The sequence below is a fragment of the Geotrypetes seraphini genome, chromosome 1, assembly GCF_902459505.1.
Source record: "Geotrypetes seraphini chromosome 1, aGeoSer1.1, whole genome shotgun sequence".
Taxonomy (NCBI): domain Eukaryota; kingdom Metazoa; phylum Chordata; class Amphibia; order Gymnophiona; family Dermophiidae; genus Geotrypetes; species Geotrypetes seraphini.
In genome coordinates this window covers 59,725,818-59,748,768 of record NC_047084.1, presented here as the reverse complement: position 1 = coordinate 59,748,768, position 22,951 = coordinate 59,725,818, and the positions used below count along the sequence as shown (strand labels likewise).

The 22,951-nt window shown below is 48.1% G+C and overlaps 1 protein-coding gene across 2 annotated transcripts in view; it reads left to right on the top strand.

Moving 5' to 3' along the window:
- The window catches only part of NNT (nicotinamide nucleotide transhydrogenase), a 265,149-nt gene that overhangs the window by 14,211 nt on the left and 227,987 nt on the right, over positions 1–22,951 (top strand). For both annotated transcript variants that reach the window (XM_033931703.1, XM_033931721.1), the window contains exon 2: positions 9,957–10,186. The gene's annotated coding sequence lies outside the window, so the exon portion shown is untranslated. The remainder of the gene's footprint in view (positions 1–9,956; positions 10,187–22,951) is intronic.

Genomic DNA, 22,951 nt, shown 5'->3' with positions numbered 1-22,951 from the left:
CTACTGGTGGATACTCTCTTCCAATCTCTCCAGAGGTTTATTGTTTCAAATATCCCCTCATCAGAAGGTCCTCATGACAGATTCTTCGATCTACGCTTGGGGGGCTTTTCTCGATGGTCTCTGTACTCAAAGCCATTGGTCCAACATGGATCATCAGTGTCATATCAATCTGTTCGAACTCAGAGCGATCTTCAATGCTCTCAAAGCTTTTCAGCATCTCTTCCATGACCAGGTAGTCCTACGTCAACAAACAGGGAGGAACAGGATCTCTCCCTCTTTGCCAGGAAGCTCAACAGGTGTGGACCTGGGCAATCCATCACAACACCTTCCTGAAAGCAGTTTATATTCAAGGAGAGAAAAACTGACAGACAAATTGAGTGGTCTTCTGCAACCTCACAAATGGTGTGACACACTTATCCCTTGCTCTAACCAGCAGAGGGATTAGGTGTGTTGAGTTCTGGCCTGTCGGGTTGGAGGAAGGCTTTTCAGGTTATAACAGACCTAGGCGCCTGCCTAGTCTGCCAGGCCACACTGAGAGTAGCTTGTAAAGAGAAGACCACACAGGTAAGTCTTGTTACAAAAGAATGTTCTTGTACTTTATTGAACCCGGGGGTCTGAATACCATCAGCCACCCGCATGTCATGGAAAAACATAAAACACAAAATAGCTTGCAGTTTTCAGAATGGCTTGCTACAAATGCCACATACAGTTCAATACCCTGGAATTTTTAGTCTAACTACAGTCCTCTTCACCAGGGGTAAAGGTAAATGAAAAATATCAGGAAAATAAACTTTCAAACTTTGCAAACACCTTGTAAACAGACAGAGTAATTGCAGTTCCCAAACTTGGCAATGAATTCCTTAAAACGTTTCAGCTTACCTAGCTGAGACACAGATAGGTTTTGCAGAGCAGGCTTCACAGCTCGTTACTATCATCTGGGCTTCCTAGCCCACAGAGCACAGCATGGTATTAGATAAGATGTGAACTTTACTTAGGTTTTTCCCACGGAGCTTTCACACCCCTATAGATAAAGTTCATTGAACAAACAATGCTCTCCGGGCTGTCATACAGTATAGCGGAGAGATTTTCCTGCTCTTACCCTAATCACTGTCAGCTGGGCTTGGGTTACGGGAGCCAGCACAAGCACAGCCTTGGTTCCTTCCCCTTAGCAACTAACCTCCATGTCAGTGGGGAAATAGCCAGCTTCCAGCAGTGGTTCAGAGATGTCCATAGCCTCTGTCTGCTCAGCAGCCTCTGTGGTGGAGTTGAGGTAGTCCTTGGTCATCTCCACGTCCTCACTGCTGCGGGCTGGAGGAGAGAGACTTCTCCCCTCATCTGCCCCCAAGCACTGCTGCTTCTCCTGCCGCTGCCTGAGCTCGTTAGCCCCAGCTCCGTCCCGGCTTTCCCTACTCCCCCCCTATTGAGATCCCATACTCTGTTTTTATGTTGGTTAAAGCCCCACCCCTCTCTCCTAGGAGCAGCTGTGTTAGGCAGGAAATCCCTAGGGAAATAACTCAGGTTTCTCCTAGGCTGGTAATGAGCATACCTTCCAGCACTGGGACTCCACTTCTCAATAAGAGTCCTCTCAGGCTTTCTAGGGTACCTGTCCTGAGATGGCGCTCTCTGCTGGATGTACCTATGTTCCTGTTTCTCCTGCCCTACCTCACTGTCTGAGGGGTAGTCAGCCAAAACCAACCTTTTACTTTTAACCTGGTCAGCCCTTCTGACCAGGGACCGTGTTTTGCTTTTATCCCTTACAGGGACAAAGCTGGCTACAGGTTTGTCACAATGGATACTCAATTCCTCGCCTCTCCATCACATATTTTCTCAGTGGGGAACTCCTCAGATAGATCTTTGCATCTTCCCACAACCACAATGTGCCTCCCCACAACCACATACTGCCTCAGTTCTGCTCCAGGATATACTCTCCTCATCGCCTTGAGGCAGATGCATTCCTTCTGGAATGGGCGAATCAGTTTCTAAACTAAACTAAACCTTAAGTTTATATACTGCATCCTCTCCACGGAAGTGGAGCTTGGCACGGTTTACAAGAACTTAAAATATAAGAAGAGAAAGGAAAAGATTTACTTGAGCTTATATATAGAATGGAAGAGTAAGGGGGAAAATAGAATTACATGTTAGAGAAGAGCCAAGTTTTCAGTTGCTTGCGGAATAGTTGGAGAGAGCCCAGGTTCCGCAACGGGATAGTAAGGTCGTTCAAGAGACCTGTGATTTTGAAGAGAAGAGATTTTCCCAGTTTTTCTCTATGCATTCCCTCCATTTTCTCTGATTTTCAAGACTCTTCTCAAATATTACCGTATTTTCACACATATACCGCGCAACCCGTATAAAACACGCACACGGGTATAGCGCGGGGGAAACTGAAATTTATGTAAACAAATTAATATATAGCGCGCACATGCATATACCACGCATGCTGCTCCTTGAATTAAAACCTCCTTCTGCCATCCCGACTCTCCTCTTGCAGCTCTGCCCCGAATCGTGGCCCTGCTCCTGCCTTGACGTCCCAACTCTCCTCTCGCCGCCCTGCCCTCTGCCCCGACTCTGCCTGTCCCCCTTAAAGGTCTGCCTGTCCCCCTTAAAGGTCTGCCTGTCCCCCTTGAAGTCCTGTCCCCCTTGAAGTCCTGTCCCCCTTGAAGTCCTGTCCCCCCTTAAAGGTCTGTCTGTCCCCCTTGAAGTCCTGTCCCCACTCTGAAAGCTTGATGCCCCACCCTGAAGGACCGCTCGCACCCCCACCCTGAAGGACCGCTCGCACCCCCCCCTGAAGGACCGCTGCCCCCCCCTGAAGGACCGCTGCCCCCCCCCTGAAGGACCGCTCGCCCCCCCCACCCTGAGGGACCGCTCACACCCCCACCCTGAAGGACCAATTCATCCCCCAGCCCCCCCCCGCACGGAGAAGCAGCCTACCGTTGGTTTCCGATGCCAGTGAGCCCTGCTGCTTCCTTTGCCAGTGGTCCCGCCCCTTCTCTGAGCCCTGCGCTGCTTCCTCTGCCGCGGTCCCGCCCTTTCTCTGACATCAGAGAAAGGGCGGGACCGCGGCAGAGGAAGCAGCAGGGCTCACTGGCATCGGGAACCAACGGTAGGCTGCTTCTCTGTGCGGGGGGGGGGCTGGGGGATGAATCGGACGTCGGGGGGGTGCGAGCGGTCCTTCAGGGTGGGGGTGCGAGCGATCCTTCAGGGTGGGGCATCAGGCTTTCAGGGCTGGGGAATGAATCGGACATCCAGGGGGGGGGAACTATGTAAAAAAAATTGTACAATGCGCTCACGCATATAACGCGCATGATTATGCTCGGTTTGTAAAATCGTGTATAACGCGCGCGTTATATGCTTGAAAATACGGTAGATGTTCCCATTACCCGTTCTACATACATCTCCCTTTGGCGCAACTCGTCTTTTCTGATAAACAAATCATCCATATTTTGGCCTCAATGGGCCAACTTAGGTATATGGCATCTGGCAGACGTTTGCACCCCCTCTCTACAATTTCTGACCTTTTCTGAATTACAGGATAAGTTCGCTCTTCCTGCCACAACATTTTATCAATGGCTCCAGCTCAGCTCCCAGGTCAAAAAATCCAAGATCCTACAAACAAAGGTTATGGGAGTTCCTACCATGATCCCCTTGTTTTCCAAACTGGTGTCCACTGGTCACATTGTGTCACAAATCTATAAGATATTTATTGATTTCCGTTTTAACACTCACCTTCCTATACAAAAATCTTGGGAATTTGAATTAAATTGTTGATTACGACAGACAGTGGCAGATCATTTGGTCTAAAATTCTTAGAACTATCTCATCTGCTAATTCGTTACAATCCATGTTCTTTTTATATCACAAATCCACTTGGACTCCACAAAAACTTCATGTTGCAGGTCTATTACCATCCAATAAATGTTGGAATTGTAAATCGCTCCCAGATACACTATTGCATATGATTTTTGAGTGTTCCTGCTTACAAAATTTTTGGTCAGATGTCTGGTCCATTATACAAACAATTTTTCACTTTCATTTTGACTTTTCACCCATCATAGTCATTTTGAAATCAGAGGCTCCTTCACTCAACTTACTGTCATCTCACCACGCCCTATTCAACACATTACTTATCATTGCCTTACGTCTTATTCTATCTAACTGGAAATCGTTTGATTCTTTGAATGTACATTTTTGGTTCCAATCTGTTCTTTTACAACATAGACGTGAAATACTGATTTCTAAAACTATGCCTTTATCCACCAAAGTTCACACAAAATGGGCCATCTTCCAAGAATACTTAGATTCTACCTAAACACTTCACTAAGAGTGTCTTTTCTCTCTCTCATTCTTCCTCTCCTTTTTTCTTCCTTCTTCTTTTTTCGCCTCCTTGACCTCTGGGGGACATTTCTCTTTACCTCCTGTTGATAATTGTCTTCTTTTTTCTTCCCCTTCTTCCTGACTTACCTCTCCTTATCCTCCTGTTTTCTTTTTCTTCTTCTCCTCCACCTCCCTGTGTTTACCTCTTATTTTGCTTGATCAAACCGCAACTATCCAGATAATGTATTTTATGCACATTTGATCCTTCTTTTTATGTTGTGATTAGATTTCTATTGCTACTGTTGATATATAGTCTCATGTTTATGATACTGACATATTCCAGTTTTTCCCTTTTTGCATTTTGATAAAATTTTCAATAAAATTTCTTGGGAGGGGGAAAGCTTTCCTTAAATTTACTCCTATTGAGGAAATCTGTAAAGCTGCCACTTCGCCCTCTGTTCATACCTTCACCTCTCATTATTGTCTGGATGCTTTTTCCAGACGGGATGGCCATTTCGGCCAGGCAGTGTTACAAAATTTATTCTCCTGAATTGCCAACACTCCCATCATCCCATTCTAGTTAGCTTGGAGGTCACCCACATGTTGAGAATAGGCTGCCTGCTTGTCCTGGGATAAAGCACAGTTACTTACCATAACAAGTGTTATCCAGGGACAGCAGGCAGCTATTCTCACAACCCACCCACCTCCCCTAGTTGGCCTCTCTGCTAGCTATCAGAACTGAGGAGACACATGCCCTGCGTCGGGCAGGAAGGCACTTGCGCATGCGTAGTGCGGCAGTTGCAAACTTTCTAAAGTTTTTCAAGCAAGTCTGCTTGTGAAGCTGCCTGCATTCGGGTTATGTGGATGAAAATAGCTGCTTGCTGTCTCTGTATAGCACCTGTTACGGTAAGTAACTGTGCTCTACTCACATTGAGAGCCAGTTAACCAGATGTAGATGATAGGAAAGATCTTGTGTTTGCGGAGGCAGTCAGGATACAAAAGCAAACTTAGGGGTGGGGGGGGAATATGAAATCTTGAATATGATTTCTAGCCAATATAATGCCTGGCTTTAATTGAGCCCTGGCATAAGAGATGACCGTGGTGGGCCTTCTCTTCCTCTTTCTGATCACCTCTAAGAAGTTTGGACAGGTTTATTAGACATTATGCATCTGCACAAGTGAATAGGCAAATATTTGAATCAGCCCTAAGTGCTTTAGACACATCTTGAAAATCTAAATGAAAGATAAAAAAACCCCAAAAAACCTTACATGAAGTGTTTCTTTTAGAGTAAAAGGAATTCAAGATACTACAATTGGTGTATGTAATATATGCCTTTTGATTGAATAACTTGTGACCTGTGACTTTTGTATTGCACTCTGTGTACAAAGCAAAGAAGTTGGAAAAATGAACATGTCTACTATAATTAAATCTTTATTTAGAGGGTAGGTCACTCTGGTAGAAGTTTTTGGAGCTGGTCCAGTCCATCACGTTTGTCACGTTTCCTATTGGAGGTCATTGACATTACCAGCTACTTGAAATAATACTTTGCTTTCTTACAAGGTCACTGTTGTAAAAACAATGTTGTGTAATAACTTTTCTCTGTTCTTTGCCCTATCTCCGTTTCAGTCTTTTATCTTTAGCTGAAATTTGTATTGGTCTCAGCTTTCAGGTCTGCCACCTGTAGTTAGTACTTTATTATGATCTTCTGTCAAAACTTCACTGGCTTCCGGTGATTTCTAGGATTCACTTTAAATGTACCTGCCTAATTTTCAAGATCCTACATGGCATTTTTCCTCCCCTAATCCCACTATCCTGGAATTCTTTGAGACCTGATCCGCCTACATACTCAAACTATTTTTCCCCTCGTTAAAAGGTGTCATGTATGCAGGGAAATTAGGGAAATCCCTTTTCTTCAAATTCACCGAGCTTTGGAATAACCTCCCTGCCCCGCTGCGGAACCTAGGCTCATTCCAATTATTTCAAAATCATCTGAAAACCTGGCTTTTCTCCAAAACATAAAATTATCTATTTAAAACGTAAAGCTAGCTATCCTCTTCATAACCTCTAATTTCTTATTATGTCCTTCCCTCATTTATTGAATTACCTGTAAACCGTGTAAACCGTGTCGAGCTCTATTTTTATGGAGATGATGCGATAAACAAACTTAAGATTTAGTTTAGTTTATGATCTATATCTTTCATTCATTCTCATCTTTTCTGCTCTTCTCAGTGCTTACTAACTCTGTACTCTGTCCTGATATCTTCCTTTGCATATACAAACATGATCTCACTTCTAGGGCTATGGCCCTGATGCACAAAAAGTTTTCTTGCAAATAATGCTTCTTCTGCTGATTATTTTATTTTGATGTATTTATTAGAATTGTATGTATTGATTTTCTTGTTAGCCGCTTAGAACCTTCCCGGTATGGCAGCATATAAATAAATTATTATTATTATATATTTGTTTATTTTTAAGTATGGGGGCTAAGAGAGGGGGTTGGTGGGGCCGGCAGCAGTAGGGAATGGGCATCCCTCCTGCTGAATTTTTCCAACTAAAAGGTAAAGTGGGGATGGGAGGGTTGGGGAAGGTGGTAGCGGCCCGCTAAGACCATCAGGTCCTTTGTTTTGGAGGGGACTTGGTGGGGTGTGGACTTAGGAGGCATGGGGGGAGGGAGGAGGCACTTTTTTTTTTTTTTTTTTGCTGCTATCTCTGCTGGTCAGTCAGCAGGACTCCCCAGAGCTGCCAAACGTCAACTTCAGGGCTTTCCCTGTTGGCTCAGTGCTGAGCAGGCAAAGGAAGTCCCAAAGCTGTAGCAGCATTGGGAAGTCCTGCAGCGCTGATCGGCGGGCAGAGAGACAGCAAAAAAAATTGGCAGGGGGGATAAGGAGGAGCTGTGCCTAGTGTTTGCTCTGCTTGCTACTGTGAATCGATAGTCTGGAGAATTGGTGTCACGGCCCTGAAGCAGTGGCTTAAAAGCCACAAAACGATCTTCGGCCTGGCTCTTTTCAAACTAGCTTTTTTTCTAGTTAGTTTTGACTATTTTCAGGCTCCCACCTGCCAGTAATAAGTTATATGCAAAAGTTTTTTGCCAGTGATGCTTGGGTGGAAGAGAGTGGGAGCACCTCTCTGTGTCTGAGACTTTTCTTTCGTCTTAAAATACTTTCTCTGGCATTGGTGTGTACTGGCCTAATGGAGTGATTTGTTTTCTAGTATAGTCAAACCTCGGTTTTCGAGTGTTTTGCAAGATGAGCAAAACACTGCCAGTAATAAGTTATATGCAAAAGTTTTTTGCCAGTGATGCTTGGGTGGAAGAGAGTGGGAGCACCTCTCTGTGTCTGAGGCTTTTCTTTCGTCTTAAAATACTTTCTCTGGCATTGGTGTGTACTGGCCTAATGGAGTGATTTGTTTTCTAGTATAGTCAAACCTCGGTTTTCGAGTGTTTTGCAAGATGAGCAAAACACTCGAGCAAACTTTAACTCGCAAAACGAGCATTGACTTGATCAATGAGCATGTCCACCCCGGGAACCAGCTTCTCTCCCCCACCTGGGCCACCCCAAACCCTTACCTCCAGCGTACACTGGCACCAGACAAGAGGTGCAGAAGGCTGGTGGCAAGAGCAATATGCACCCGGAACACAAAGTACTCAGCTGGCCACGGGGTTGCTCTCCAAATCCTTCAACTGCAGCATGCCGGCTGCAATTTTGAGCTCTCCTCAAACCACTGGTCTGACCCAGCAGCGGCAATTCTTATGTTCTCACATTAATAGAATAGGTCTCTCATATACAGGCTTTAGTCAATTTGCTTTTCCACTATGTATAATTTTTCTTTAAATTGCTTTGGGTAGTCTTGGTTCCTATTATTGTGGACTTGAGAATGTTTAGTCAATTATTTCATTTTGACATAGGTTTCTTTTTGTTAAAGTAATGTGACTTTAATCATTCTTTCTGTACAAGATGTAAATGCGTGATAATAATGAAAATTTGATTAAAAAGAAAAGAAGATTGCATTAGACTTGCTGAATGTAATGAAGTCATAATTGTTATCCAAATTGATTTCCACTGAGATTTGTCCAAACTTTTAACTAGGTCAAACTCCCAAGTACTCTGTAGCCCCTTAGGCAACGTACAAATAGTTAGCTTCAACCGCATATACCATTGAGCAGCTGCCCTTCTGCAATTTGGTAAAGAAGAACAGTGACACATAATCTGGTTTCACATCCTGTAACTTAATTTGTGAATGGAATGATTTAATACAATGTGAAAGTTGAATCCATCTATAATGTTGTTGCTTAGGAAGCCCATAACTATCTACTAGAGCAGAAAATGGTATTTATTTTATGGTGTTTACAACCACCAACTCACTTCCAGCCTCTCTCCCATTGGCTTGTGTCATGGACACAGCTCGGTGCGTTGGGCTGGTTTCTTCACACAACTCGTTAGCTGGAAGTTGGAGAGAAGCATGTGAGCTTCCCCTACCCAATACAACTTCTTCCAGATTGGAGCGCTTCTCCTGATGTCGCCCCGGTAATTTTGCTTGCCAGGTTTGAATGTTGACGGCGCAGTGATGATGATGTTCCCTGAGAGCACTTAAAAGTTTGAGAAGGGGAGAAACCACCCGCCAATGGCGTGAGTGCAGGCAGTTGCTGGGGGTAAATGTACAGTTAACATTCTTTCCAAAGTTCCAGAGCCAGGGAGGTGGGTTGGCAGCGAGGGGGCTAGTTTGTGCTTAGAGAGGAGAGAAAGAGGCAGGCTGGAGATAGAGGAAGGATTTCTTGAGCAATAGTGCACAGAGAGAGGAAGGAAAGCTGTTTGGTCGAGGCCAGTGGCTGATGCTGTGTTCTCTGGTATGGTGGATTAGATGCAGAAATCTGAGGTATTGAGGTGGGGGTACTGCAGTAGATACTAAACGTTTGCAGGGGAGGGGTGAGCTTTTTCAGTATTTGCAACATAGGCCTCTTTTTGGGATGTGGAACAAAACATCCAAGTTTCTGTTACTTCCTATGGGGAAACTTGCTTTGATATACGGCGCTTTGGATTATGAGCATTCTTCTGGAATGAATTATGCTCGCAAACCAAGGTACCACTATATATTGTATATTTTCCCTACATTCCTCTTTTTTGCTATTTGTTATGAAATATTGACACATCGATTCTGAAGGTCAATTAGAATTTATTCTTTTCTATTCTATATTTGGCATTTGCCTACAAGGGTTGAGAATTGTTCTCTGTAGCACCCCTTCTCTGAGAGTGAACCCTAGAGAAACTTGGCCATTGATTAGACTATGGAGGGGTGGGGCTACAGTAATAACACAGTGGGAATGTTGTGGAGAGAAGCATTATCTCCCTGATAATAGTCGCTTAAGCCAGTAGAGAAGTAGCCTAAGTGAACTGTGATCCTGGGAACTGGTTTGAGTTCCACTGCATCTCCTTGTGACCCTTGAGAATTCACTCTTTTGCCCTATGCTCAAAGAAAAACCACCTTAGGTTGTGAGCCCATTAGGAATAGAGAAAGTACCTGTGTATAATGTGTACAGCATTGCATATGTCTAACAGTGCTGTAGAAATGATAAATAGTAGTAGTAATACAAAAATATACAATTGATAGAAGGATGATTATAACTGACAATGATCTTTATTTGTTTGTAGGAATTCCATACAAACAGTTGACTGTGGGTGTTCCTAAGGAGATTTTCCAAAATGAGAAAAGAGTGGCTTTGTCACCAGCAGGCGTCCAAGCTTTGGTTAAACAGGGCTTTAATGTGGTGGTAGAAACAGGAGCCGGAGAAACATCCAAATTCTCAGATGACCAATATAAGGAGGCAGGAGCACGTATCCAAGGAACCAAAGAAGTGCTCGCTTCTGACTTGGTTGTTAAAGTAATTACAGCATTGCTTATTCTTAAAACTTTTGTTTATGAAGTAGAAAGTGCCAAGAAGACAACATTTTCTGTTACATAAACATAGGAGTCTGTACTCTAGGTGAACATCCTTTGGTCGCAAACTGTTACAGAAGGATGTCAATCGCATCTTTCAGCTCCTCCTCCTTCAGTTTTTCCTTCTGTAAGCAAACTGAGAAGGTGTGTTCTGATTGCTCTGCTCGGTTTTTATTATTTTTGAGTATTTTTTTTTTTTTTTAATCAGGTTTTTGAGAGGCTTCGATGCCTAGAGCTCCCCAACTTGGGGCAGCTCTGCCTGGCAGAGGACGCAGATTCTGCATGGGCGGTCTGCTGCTTGCAGGGTAATCCCCAGGTGTACCTGTTGAGTTAGTCTATTTGGTGCAGATTGTTAGCTCAGGGACTGTTCCCCTGGGAGCTAGCTCATCTTCTGATTTATCAGAGACTTGAGTGCAGGCTGTGGGGCCCCTGTGTGAGTCTCTTTGGGCTTCAGGGAGCTGGCCGCATTTTACACTCCCCCTGTCATTGGTCGAGTATCTGTAGGGGTTGCAGTCTCAGTTGGGTCCAGTCTGACTGGCAGCCCAAATATCTCCAGTTTTGGATCCATTCTGGAAAGGACTTGAGACGCCTCCACGGGTCATTTTTGGTATGAATTCTCTGGTGGCTAAACAATCTTTTTTTTCTAAAGCCTCCATCTACTTCAAAACCTCTCGATTTGGCTCAAAATTGATTGGTATGGACTCCTCAGGCTGTTCTACCCCATATCATGCCAGTTTTGTGCTGGATGGTTGGCTGAAGAGCATCCGTGTGCTGCGGAGCACGTCAGAAGGGGCAGAAGCCTCGGGCTTAGACTCCTCTGAACCTTCTAGGGCTGGGGAAACTCCAGGAGGTCTGGGTGGCAGAGAATCTCTCATGAAGCCCCTGAATAGTGAGTCCATGAAGCGCAAGTTCATAGAAGCAATGGAGCCCAAGAGAAGGCAGTCTGAGGTCCTGCAGGGGTTCATGGGGCTCTCCTGTTCAGGAGCTTACCCTCAATTTTGTTAATCTCCTTTTTGTTTTCCTCATTAATTGCCTGTTTGATGGGATCTGGACACTCTGCGCTGCTTGCGAGTTTGCCAGCCTAGGAGACCTCCCCACCGCTAAGGAACCTGATGCCCAGCCTGTGTGACCAGGCAGACCATGACTGGGAGGATTGGAGATTGGACTTCATGCTTTTACTTTCCCAGAGCACAGTTTCTTACCTGGAGGACTCAGGCTCCCTTTCCAAGGACTGCAGGTCAGGAGGCAATAGTCCTGCTCAACTTGAGAGTTGATCCCTTGGTATGGCAGTTTTTTTTAATGTCAGCTACCGTGCCTCACGTTACTACGGATGTGCTCAGGTAATTGAAGCTGGATCTGCAACAACCGTTGACCTCTTAGTACATGGTCATGAGCAATACAATTACTTACTCTTTTCCTGCACACTCGGACATCACCTTGCTAGTCACTGAGCAGTGGGAGAGTCCGGAAGGCTCTCTAAGGGTAACCAAGACTATGGCTAAGCTTTTTACTGTGGCTCTGAAATTTCAGCAGCTGTGTAGTCAGCTGAAGGTAGATTCCACGGTGGCTCAAGTGACTGAGGGAGGTGCGATTTTAAAGGATGCGCAGAACTGCAAGGTGGATATGGTTCTTAGGAAGCAATTTGAAATGCTAGCTTTGGAGATTAAAGCTGCTGTAGCATGTGCCTGCCACACCAGGTTACGGTGGAGGAGGACATATGCCCCCAGCTGCTGCTGGAGGGTGTAGATAGTGGCGGACACTCTCTATGATATCCTCAGAGTCATGAGCATATGCCTTTTCCACCAACAGGATGCTCTGGATCAGGCAATGGGCGGGTGATTCAGCCTGCAAGGCCACCTTAAGCAAACTGCCTTTTAAAGGGCAGATGCTATTTGATAAGGGCTTAGATGACCTCATGGACAGTATGGCAGATCGCCGTCCTAAATCTCTGCCTGACAATAGACTTTGCCGACTAGCTAGGGGAGGCAGAGGCAATTTTCATTCCTCACAATGTTCCCGCCAGTACTGCTCAAGTACCTCCACTCAGATCTTATCAGGGTTCCAGACAGAAATTTGGCAGCTCCAGACGCCAGCAACCCTTGGGGTCTTGTGTCAGCCCTGCCTCCAAGAAGACACAATGATACCAAGGCAGTAGCTCTGCTACTGCACATTGACAGTCATCTGATGGTTTTCTGGAGGGCATGGGAACAAATTTCCTCAGACCTCTGGGTCCTAAATAGTTTGTGGATTCTCCAGTCGCACAAGGAGACCAGGGTTTGAGCTACAGTTTTATATGCTTTTAGATATTTATTCCATAGGACCAGTCCCTGACGAGGAATTGGGCTGTGGCAGATACTCCATATACTTCATAGTGCCCAGAATTACCTAGAATCTCACTCAACTCACGCACTTTTGCATGGTACCCAATCAAGCTTTCGGCCTTTATTTAGCACCGAAACAGTGATAGCTGCAATCTTGGATCACGTTCTTGACCTGCTTAGTAAGGGTTCTAATGCGCTGATCATTCAATTTGATCTGAGCAGTGCCTTTGATTTAGTGGATCACATTTCCACCATCACCGTGGAAATTCTTAGATCGTTAAATGCATCTTCAATAATTGATCACTCCTGATACCTGCTGCTTTTTCTATTTCCTCTTCTACCTATCTCTTTTCTTTCTCCTTTTTCCTATCCCTGTATCTTTCATTTTATTCTGACCAGCCCCATTATGCCAATTACATTACATTACATTACATTACAGATTTCTATTCCGCCATTACCTTTCGGTTCAAAGCGGATTACAAAAAGAGTTATGGAAGAAGGGTTACAACATTAGATCAGAGAAGGTTTCCAAGAGAGGGAAAAGTAGGATCTGGGGTTAGAGGGGGGTTAAGCTTTATCATGGTATTAAGCTTTATTATTCGCTTGTTATTTGTTCTTTTTGTCTATATGGGCTTATTGTACAGAAAGTTATGATCTATTTCCTTCATTCATGATGATGATATTGACTGTACTTTTCTAGGATTTCTGGCTGTTTGTATCATTCTTGAAAACTCCAATAAAAATTTTGACCTTAAACTTCTGAATTGTTTGGATTCTATTGGGATACATGGAAAAGTGTACAATTGGTTTAAAGGCTTTTTGTCAACTTGTATCAGTTAGATTTAGCTATGCAACATCACTGTTATCTTGCCATTCACCCTTTCCATTTCTTTCTTCAGAAATGAAATTGAGGATATATTTAAGATCATTGAAACATGGATGTCAGAATTTAGGCTGAAATTGAACCTAGAGAAGACAAATTTTTTTTGTTGCATCCTCAGGTCAGAGTTTTACAGAAACATCTTTTTTGTTAAATAACACTCCTTATCTTATACAACCTACCATTAAGGTCTTGGGTGTTATTCTAGATCAACATGTGACTATGCAGGAGCAGATAAATGCTTTGGTGCGGAAGGTCTTCTATACTCTGGAAATTGCATAGTAGATCTTATTTTGACACCACATTGTTCAAACTACTGGTTCAGTCGTTGGTGTTGAGCCAGCTGGACTATTGCAATATAGCATATTTGGCAGGTCCTCAAAAGAATCTATCTAGGCTGTGCATAGTCCAGAATGCAGCGGTTTACCTGATCTATGGATTGAAAAAGTTTGATCATGTGAGTACAATACTTACTATCAAGAATTGCACTGGCTTCCTGTGGAAGCTTGAATTAAATTTAAATTTGGTTGCCTTTGTTGCAAAGTCCTGTTCTGCATGGCGCCCACTTATTTATCTGAATTATTTTCCTTTACTCAATCCAAGCATTCACACAGTTCACATAGCCTTTTACTTTTCCATTACACAAAATACCACTACCGTATTTTCACGCATATAACGCGCGTGTTATACGCGTTTTTACCTACCGCGCATACCCCTCGCGCGTTATATGCGTGAGCGCGGTATACAAAAGTTTTTAAACATAGTTCCCACCCCGCCCGACGCCCGATTCACCCCCCCAGCAGGACCGCTCGCACCCCCACACCGAACGACCGCTCGCACGCGCTCCCACCCGCACCCGCATCCACGATCGGAGCAAGAGGGAGCCCAAGCCCTCTTGCCCGGCCGACTTCCCGACGTCCGATACATCCCCCCCCCCGGCAGGACCACTCGCACCCCCACCCCGAAGGACCGCCGACTTCCCGACAATATCGGGCCAGAAGGGAGCCCAAACCCTCCTGGCCACGGCGACCCCCTAACCCTATCCCGCACTACATTACGGGCAGGAGGGATCCCAGGCCCTCCTGCCCTCGACGCAAACCCCCCTCTCCCCCCAACGACCGCCCCCCCCAAGAACCTCCGACCGCCCCCCCCAGCCGACCCGCGACCCCCCTGGCCGACCCCCATGACCCCCCCACCCCCCTTCCCCGTACCTTTGGTAGTTGGCCGGACAGACGGGAGCCAAACCCGCCTGTCCGGCAGGCAGCCAACGAAGGAATGAGGCCGGATTGGCCCATCCGTCCTAAAGCTCCGCCTACTGGTGGGGCCTAAGGCGCGTGGGCCAATCAGAATAGGCCCTGGAGCCTTAGGTCCCACCTGGGGGCGCGGCCTGAGGCACATGGGCCCAACCCGACCATGTGCCTCAGGCCGCGCCCCCAGGTGGGACCTAAGGCTCCAGGGCCTATTCTGATTGGCCCACGCGCCTTAGGCCCCACCAGTAGGCGGAGCTTTAGGACGGATGGGCCAATCCGGCCTCATTCCTTCGTTGGCTGCCTGCCGGACAGGCGGGTTTGGCTCCCGTCTGTCCGGCCAACTACCAAAGGTACGGGGAAGGGAGGTGGGGGGGTCGTGGGGGTCGGCCAGGGGGGTCGCGGGTCGGCTGGGGGGGCGGTCGGAGGTTCTTGGGGGGGGCGGTCGTTGGGGGGAGGGGGGTTTGCGTCGAGGGCAGGAGGGCCTGGGATCCCTCCTGCCCGTAATGTAGTGCGGGGTGGGGGTAGGGGGTCGCCGTGGCCAGGAAGGTTTGGGCTCCCTCCTGGCCCGAACAACTAGCGGGGGGGGGGGGGTTCGCAAGAGCCAGGAGGACTTGGGCTCCCTCCTGGCCCGATATTGTCGGGGAGTTGGGGAGTCGGGGGGGCAAGAGGGCTTGAGCTCCCTCTTGCCCCGATCGTGTCGGGGGTGCCGCGGTTGGCTGGGGCAAGAGGGCTTGAGCTCCCTCTTGCCCCGATCGTGTCGGGGGTGCCGCGGTTGGCTGGGGCAAGAGGGCTTGAGCTCCCTCTTGCCCCGATCGTGTCGGGGGTGCCGCGGTTGGCTGGGGCAAGAGGGCTTGAGCTCCCTCTTGCCCCGATCGTGTCGGGGGTGCCGCGGTTGGCTGGGGCAAGAGGGCTTGAGCTCCCTCTTGCCCCGATCGTGTCGGGGGTGCCGCGGCTGGCTGGGGCAAGAGGGCTTGAGCTCCCTCTTGCCCCGATCGTGTCGGGGAGTCGGGACCGGTAAGAGGAAGCAGCAGGACACCGGTAGGAGCTTCTACATGATGGGGGGGTCAGGAGGCTGTGGGGGTGCGAGCGGTCCTTCAGGGTGGGGGTGCGGGTGCGGGTGGGAGTGCGTGCGAGCGGGTCCTTCGGGTGGGGGTGCGGGTGCCTGCGAGCGGTCCTTCGGGGTGGGGGTGCGAGCGGTCCTGGGGGGGGTGAAGGGGGAGAGGAGAGTCGGGCGGGCGAAAGGAGAGTCGGGGTGGCCAGAGGAGAGTCGGGGCGGGCGAAAGGAGAGTCAGGCGGCGACGGGAGAGTCGGGCAGCATGCGCGGTATACGGGTGTGCGCGGTATATAAAAATTTCTGTACATAAATGTGTGTTTTCTGCGCGCTATACCCGGGTGCGCGTTTTACACGGGTGCGCGTTATCTATGTGAAAATACGGTACTCTTTTCTATCTTATCAGGTGTCTTTCTGGGACAAGGAACAGAAACCTTTGTTATTTAGTTCCATGTCTTACAATCATTTTCAAAAGCAACTGAAGCCATATTTGTTTGCAAATTAATAAATTTTCTTTAGTTTGTATTTGTTAAATTTTGTAAACCGCATCGAACTTATCAGTTATGTAATATAGAAATTAATTGTTCTGTTCAAAGACTGGAGACTGATTCTGGACCTCAAGTCTGTAAATACAGCCCTCGAAATATCGCACTTCCGCATGGAGATGGGTCCAGTCAGTAATTGCGGTGGTGGCACCAGGGGAATTCTTAGCCTCTCTAGATCTGATGAAAGCATACCTTCATATGCCCACAGGAAATGCTTGAGATTCCATATCCTATAAAGGCATTTTCAATTTGCGGTCCTATCCTTTGGGTTGGCAAATGCTCCACGTACCTTCATCAAGGTGATGGTGGTTGCAGCTCACCTCTGCAGGATGGGGATATAGGTACACCCATATTTGCATGATTGGCTGATCAGAGCCTTGTCAGTCTGAGGGTAAGCTAGCTGTGCGGCAAGTGGTATCACAAGCTATGACAATTTTCTGACTGTTCAGAACTTTGTGATCTGAGGGTGCAATGCAATTGGCTTTGACAGATTTCTCAAAAATACACTATGAGAACACAAGAACATCTGCCATTTCTATCATGGGAGTAATGCTGTGGAACAAATTAACGGGACTGCTAAGAACATTATCGGATATTCAGAAGTTCAAAAAAATATTTTAAAACCACACTATTTTTAGAAGCATTTCAATTAGAGAATGACACGGGGAAAAAATCTGTCCCTGTCACTGCCCCATTCCCGGCCCACCGTCCCCTTCACCGCCCCATCACCGCCCCGTCACTGTCACTGCCCATTCCCATTCACCGCCCTGTCCTCGTAGCATCCATACAAGCCGCAGTACTGCAATATTTAGCTTATTCTTTCCTTATAAATCAAAGTCCTGGCTGCTGAACTAGAGAAAGAGATGTTCAGTTGGCAGGGCTTTGTTTATAAATTTTTATCAACACAACTAATATATACTTTATCCTAAAGCAAAAAAAAAAAAAAGAAAAGAAATAGAAATTTTTTTTTCTACCTTTGTTGTCTGGTTTCTGCTTTTCTCATCTTCTCATTCAATTCCTTCCATCCACTGTATGTCTTCTCTCTGCATCTTCCATTTGTTCTGTTACTGTGCCTCTCCTTTCACCCCCCCCCCCCAATTAGTCTGGTACCCATCCTCTTCCCTCCGCTCCCCCATAGTCTGGCATCTGTCTTCTTCCCTTCCAGCGTCTTCTCCTCACTCTGTCTTCCACATTTCCCTTCAGCGTCTGTTCCTCTCCACCCTCCTTCAACATCTGTTCTATTCCTTTCCACCACCACCCTTCCCTCCCTCCTTCACCATCTGTTCCTTTCTTCCACCCTTCAGCTCCCCTTGCGCGGACTGACTAACTAATTATCTATCTATCTCCCTCCCTCTTACCTTCATGTTGCGCTACAATGTAATTTGTGCAAGCTGCTGGAGCCTGCGAGCACGATTGCTGTCCCATCCCCACAAACCATCTTGCTTCTGTGTTCCCATTTTCCCCATTTCTAATATCTCCCTTATGTATCTGGCATTGCTCTCCCCCCCGTGTCCATATACCATCCCCATGGCATGTATGTCCCCTTTATGTCTCTGTCTCTATGCCCCCATGCCATAATTTTTCCCCCCATATATGTCCCCTTTATGTCTCTGTCCCTATGCCCCCATGCCATAATTTTTCCCCCCATATATGTCCCCTTTATGTCTCTGTCCCCATGCCCCCATGCACATAATTTTTCCCCCCCATATATGTCCCCTTTATGTCTCTGTCCCCATGCCCCCATGCACATGATTTCCCCTCTGTTTCTGTTACCTTCCTGTGTCCAGATTTCCCCTCTCTTCTTCCACACCAATGTGTCTCTTCTCTTCAATCCCATCTAGCTTCTTTCCCTCTTTCCCCTCCCCCCCCTGCTTCCAGCATCTGGCTCACCTGCCTGCCCTCCCCTTTCTTTCCTGCTGTGGGTTTCTTTCTCTCCCTCTTCATCCCCTTGGCCCAGAATCTCTTTCCCTCTCACTCCCTCCTTCCTAGTGTGAGCCAGGAACACGCGCGGTCCAGCAGCCCCTTTCCGCCATCTCCCTCCCTCCACCTCACCTTAGATGCCGAGTTTGCTGACTTTTTCACCCAGCCGCACGCTTTCAAAAAGCAGCACACGCGTAGCTGCTCCAGTTGTTCAGTCTTCTCCTCTGACGCAACTGGAAACAGGAAGTTGCAGAGGAAGTGACGTCATCGCCGCGGATGGGAGCTTAAACTGAAAGCTCCGTTCGGGCCTGGCGATCTAACTGATTAAAGTTGTGATAACGGCGCATTTTTCCACTCCCCGAGTGGTGGTGAGGTGTGTGAAGGATCGGGGAACCCCATGGCAACGCGCAAAAAATTACCCGGTGACAAACCCGGCCAGCGCACGATGGAGCAGGCGCTGGGCCGGGTAGCACGTGGCGGTGCGGGCCCGGAGACCAGTAGCGGGGAAGCGGCGCGATTGAGTGGTGCTATCGCTGCGGTCGCTGACATGCTGGTTGAGCCCGTGCAGGTGGATGCCCCGCCAGAACCGCTTACTAAAGCGGACATGCAGCGTTGGATTACTGAGGTAAAATTTGAAATTTCGGCTGTGGCTGTGCAGGTCCGGGAAGCGGTGCAAGAGTTGCGAACTGATTTGGTGGAGGTGGGCACCAGGGTGGAGGTTGTGGAGATGCGGCTGGATAGCTGCGAGGAGAATGTGACCGGGGTGCAAAGATCCTTGGAAACTGCCTCGGCTGATTATCAAATCCTCCTGGACAAAGTTGAGGACCTGGAGAACCGCACCCGGCGTAATAATTTGAGGGTGCGGGGCCTACCGGACTTACCAGAGTTTAGAGATGTGCGTGCTACTACTATTAAGCTGATCAGGTGGCTTTTACAAGATGATACCCTGGAGCCGGGACTCGAGCGGGCACATTGAGCTCTGGGACCTCGGACATCCGATCAACCTAAAGATATTGTACTCTGCCTTCTGAGCTTTACCCTTAAAGAACAGATCTTCCGCAGAGCCCGGGAGATGGGCACAGTTATTTGGGAAGGCCATCGGTTGGAGTTCTATCAAGACCTGGCTGCGGGCACGCTCCAGAAACGTCGGGCGTTCAGAGATGTGACCAAAGCATTGCAGTGTAGTAATTTGCGCTACCGCTGGACTTACCCTTTTGGGGTGGTGATTACCATCAATGGAGTTCATACAAAAGTCACTATAGTGCGGGAGGCTCGTGGTCTGTTGCAACAAGCGGGTATTGAGATCCCGGAGGAGGCTGTTACTGCTGGGGGAGCAGTGTTGAACGGAGTGGCGCCTCCCGCCCCCTCCCGATGGCAGCGAGTGGAGAGAGGATCCCGGAGCGGGAGGGGCGGATGAGGAGGTGGACCCCCTCTTCCAGTTACCGCTTCTACCTCCAGTGCCCCCCCCTGAGGGCTGACTGACTGTGCTTGTATTGTTCCAGTTTCTTTAATGCTTCCCTACCTGCAGGGGGGGTGTGTATGGACCCCTCCTTGGAGCTGGGTACCTGGGTTTGAGTTTTGGAAAGGAACTGTGAGGGGGTTGCCCATGGACTGGTTCTGGGGGGGGAGGTGTGGGAAGGGGGAAGTTGGAGGGATGTATTGGTGTTCTGTGGGGGAATGTTGTACTGTGGGGGAGGGGGGAGTGAGAAGTGTGGTGCGGGGGGGTTTGGGGGTTGGCGGATTGAATTTTGGGGATTGTGGGAAATGTATTTGACAGTTAGTGTTGTGTTGTGGGGTTTGAGTAAGGGGCCATGGGGATGGATCACTTCCTTGTATGCTGGTGGGAGATCTGTGGACTCTCACTTTGGGCGAGGGGGGGTGGGGGAGTGGGCTGGGGGGGGTAGCGGGAGATGTGGGGACAAGCTGGTAGGGGTTGGGTTTGCATTGCCATTCTTCTCATTGGATTACGGAGGGATTCCGGTTGGTCTCTTATAATATCAGGGGTCTAAATTCCCCCAATAAGAGACGAGCTTTCTATAGGGAACTGCTTCGCTTGCGGGCTGATGTATGTTTCGTCCAGGAGACACATTTACTCCAGTCCCATGAATCCCTGGTTAGGGATTCTAGGTTTCCTCAGGCCTTTTGGGCTTCCAGGGTGGGTACTTCTAAGAGGGGTGGGGTGGGTATTCTTGTTCGTAAGGGGATTCGTTGTGAAGTACAGAGGGTGGTGAGGGATCCTCAGGGTAGATATATCATGTTGGAGGCTTTGATTGAGGGGGTCTTGTACTCCCTGGTTAATGTTTATGCTCCCAATGAGGGTCAGGGGGGTCTTCTTTCGAGAGTTGGTGCCTAGAATTCTACGGTTTAAGGGGGGTGCCCTGGTTTTAGGTGGGGATTTTAATCTTACAGTAACCCCTCATTTGGATAACTCAGGGAGGGCGGATCAGTATGGGAGGCGGGATTGTAAACTGTTGAGGGAGGCCTTAGCTACTCTGAATGTGGTGGATTGTTGGCGGTGGCTCCATCCATCGGTTAGAGATTATACTTATTTTTCGGGTATCCATTCCTCTTATTCTAGAATTGATTATGTTTTTGTGGAGCGGGGACTGCTTCGGAGGGTGGAATCAGCGGGGATTGAGTCCCTAACATGGTCGGATCATGCCCCGGTTTGGTTGCGGTTCCTGGGAGAGGGTGGTGGCTCGGGACGCAAATTCTGGCGTTTTAATGATAGTCTCCTGGATGATCCGGAGGTGGGAGCGCAGATTGAAGGGTGGATACAGGACTATTTAGATGTGAATGTAGAGTGTGGCGCTTCGTTGGAAGCGGTTTGGGAGGGGTTAAAGGCTACCCTTAGGGGCAGAGTGATAGCCCTGGCCTCGGCCCGGCAACGTAAATGCTGGGAAGAGGCGGAAGCTTTGCTGATTTTGATTGGTCGGTTGGAGGGCTTGCACAAGCGTAGCCCTTGGGATGTTGCATTACGGGAACGCTTGTTTCAGGCACGCCGGGATCTTCAGGCTTTAGACCTGGAGCGTTTACACCACAATTTACAGCCTCTCAAACAGCGTTATTTTGAATTTTCTAATAAAGCTAGTCGACTGGTTGCCCATCGTCTGAAAGTGAGGCAGACGCACAATCAGATTCTCTCGCTACGTGCGGCCTCTGGTGAGTTGTTGCGGAAAGAGGATGCTATTCGGGCATGTTTTGTGGAGTATTACTCCCATCTCTACGCACCGGAAACTCCTGGGTCCTTACCAGACCTAGACGCTTATTTGGCTTCAGCGGAGTTGCCCCGGATTGCGCCTGATGATGTGGCACGGTTGGACCGTCCCCTCACGTTGGTTGAGGCTCATGGAGCGCTGCGTTCTATGCCCCTTGGTAAGTCGCCAGGGTTGGATGGTTTTACTGTTCGTTATTATAAACGCTTTCAGGATCTTTTGCTGCCTCCTTTGTTGCGCTTTCTTAACTCCTTGCAAGAGAATAGTGCCCTTCCCTACTTTATGAGATTAGCGGGTGTGACGGTGTTGGCCAAGGAGGGGAAGGATCCCCTGCAATGTGCTTCTTATAGGCCGATCTCGTTATTGGGGGTTGACACTAAGCTTTTTACGCGGATCTTGGCTGATAGATTGATGAGTTGGATTCCTCGGCTGGTCCATCCGGATCAGTCGGGTTTTGTAACGGGAAGACAGGTGGGCGACAATACTCGTCGGGTTTACAATTTGTTTGAAAGGGCAAGGGGGGGAGTGCGGGAAACGGTGTTTCTGTCGGTCAACGCTGAGAAGGCGTTCAATAGAGTCTCCTGGCCTTTCTTGTTCAGGGTTTTGGAATCTGTAGGTTTGGGTCCGCGCATGCGGGATTGGATCCGGATCCTTTATACTTGCCCTATTGGATGTATTAAGGTAAATGGGGGCTACTCGGAGACTTTTTCGCTCGCAAGGGGAACGTGTCAGGGGTGTCCTCTTTCACCTCTTCTCTTTGCCTTAACGATAGAACTCCTGGCGCAGAGGGTGCGGCTGAATCGGGATATCAAGGGGGTTACGGTGCTGGGTGGGGATTATAAGTTAGCTTTGTTTGCGGATGATCTCTTGTTTACGGTAGAGGATCCTGAGGGTTCCCTGCATGCTATCTTACGGGAGTTGGAAACTTATGGTAGGGTCTCGGGATTTCGTGTCAATGTTGGAAAATCTGAGCTCCTTAACATTAACTTGTCTGATGACCGAGTGGCTTACCGCCGAGACCGGTTTTTGTTCCGGTGGGTTCAGCATTCTCTCCGCTACCTCGGGGTTTATTTTGGACCTCCGGGAGTGGATCTCTATGATCTTAATTTCCCCCCGCTCTTTCGCCGCATTCGTCAGGATTTGCTTAGTTGGAAAGATCAGTATTTCTCTTGGTTGGGTAGGGTGGCAGTTGTGAAAATGATGATTTTGCCTCGTCTTTTGTTTTTATTTCAAGCACTGCCGCTCTGGGTGGGTAGGAACACGTTGGAGGGAATTCAACGGCATATCTCTCACTTTATTTGGGCTGGAAGGAGACCTCGGGTGAGTAGGACGGTCTTATGTATGGGTAGGGGTGACGGCGGGTTGGGGGTTCCTAATGTGGTAAAATACTATCAGGCTGCTCAGCTGCGCGTCCTTTTAGAGTGGCAGACGCAGACGCCGAAACTGTGGGTGGAGATAGAGCAAAGCTTAAGTGATGGGGTGCCTTTGTTGCATCGACCTTGGTTACCTGGCAGGGTGCGGCCGAAG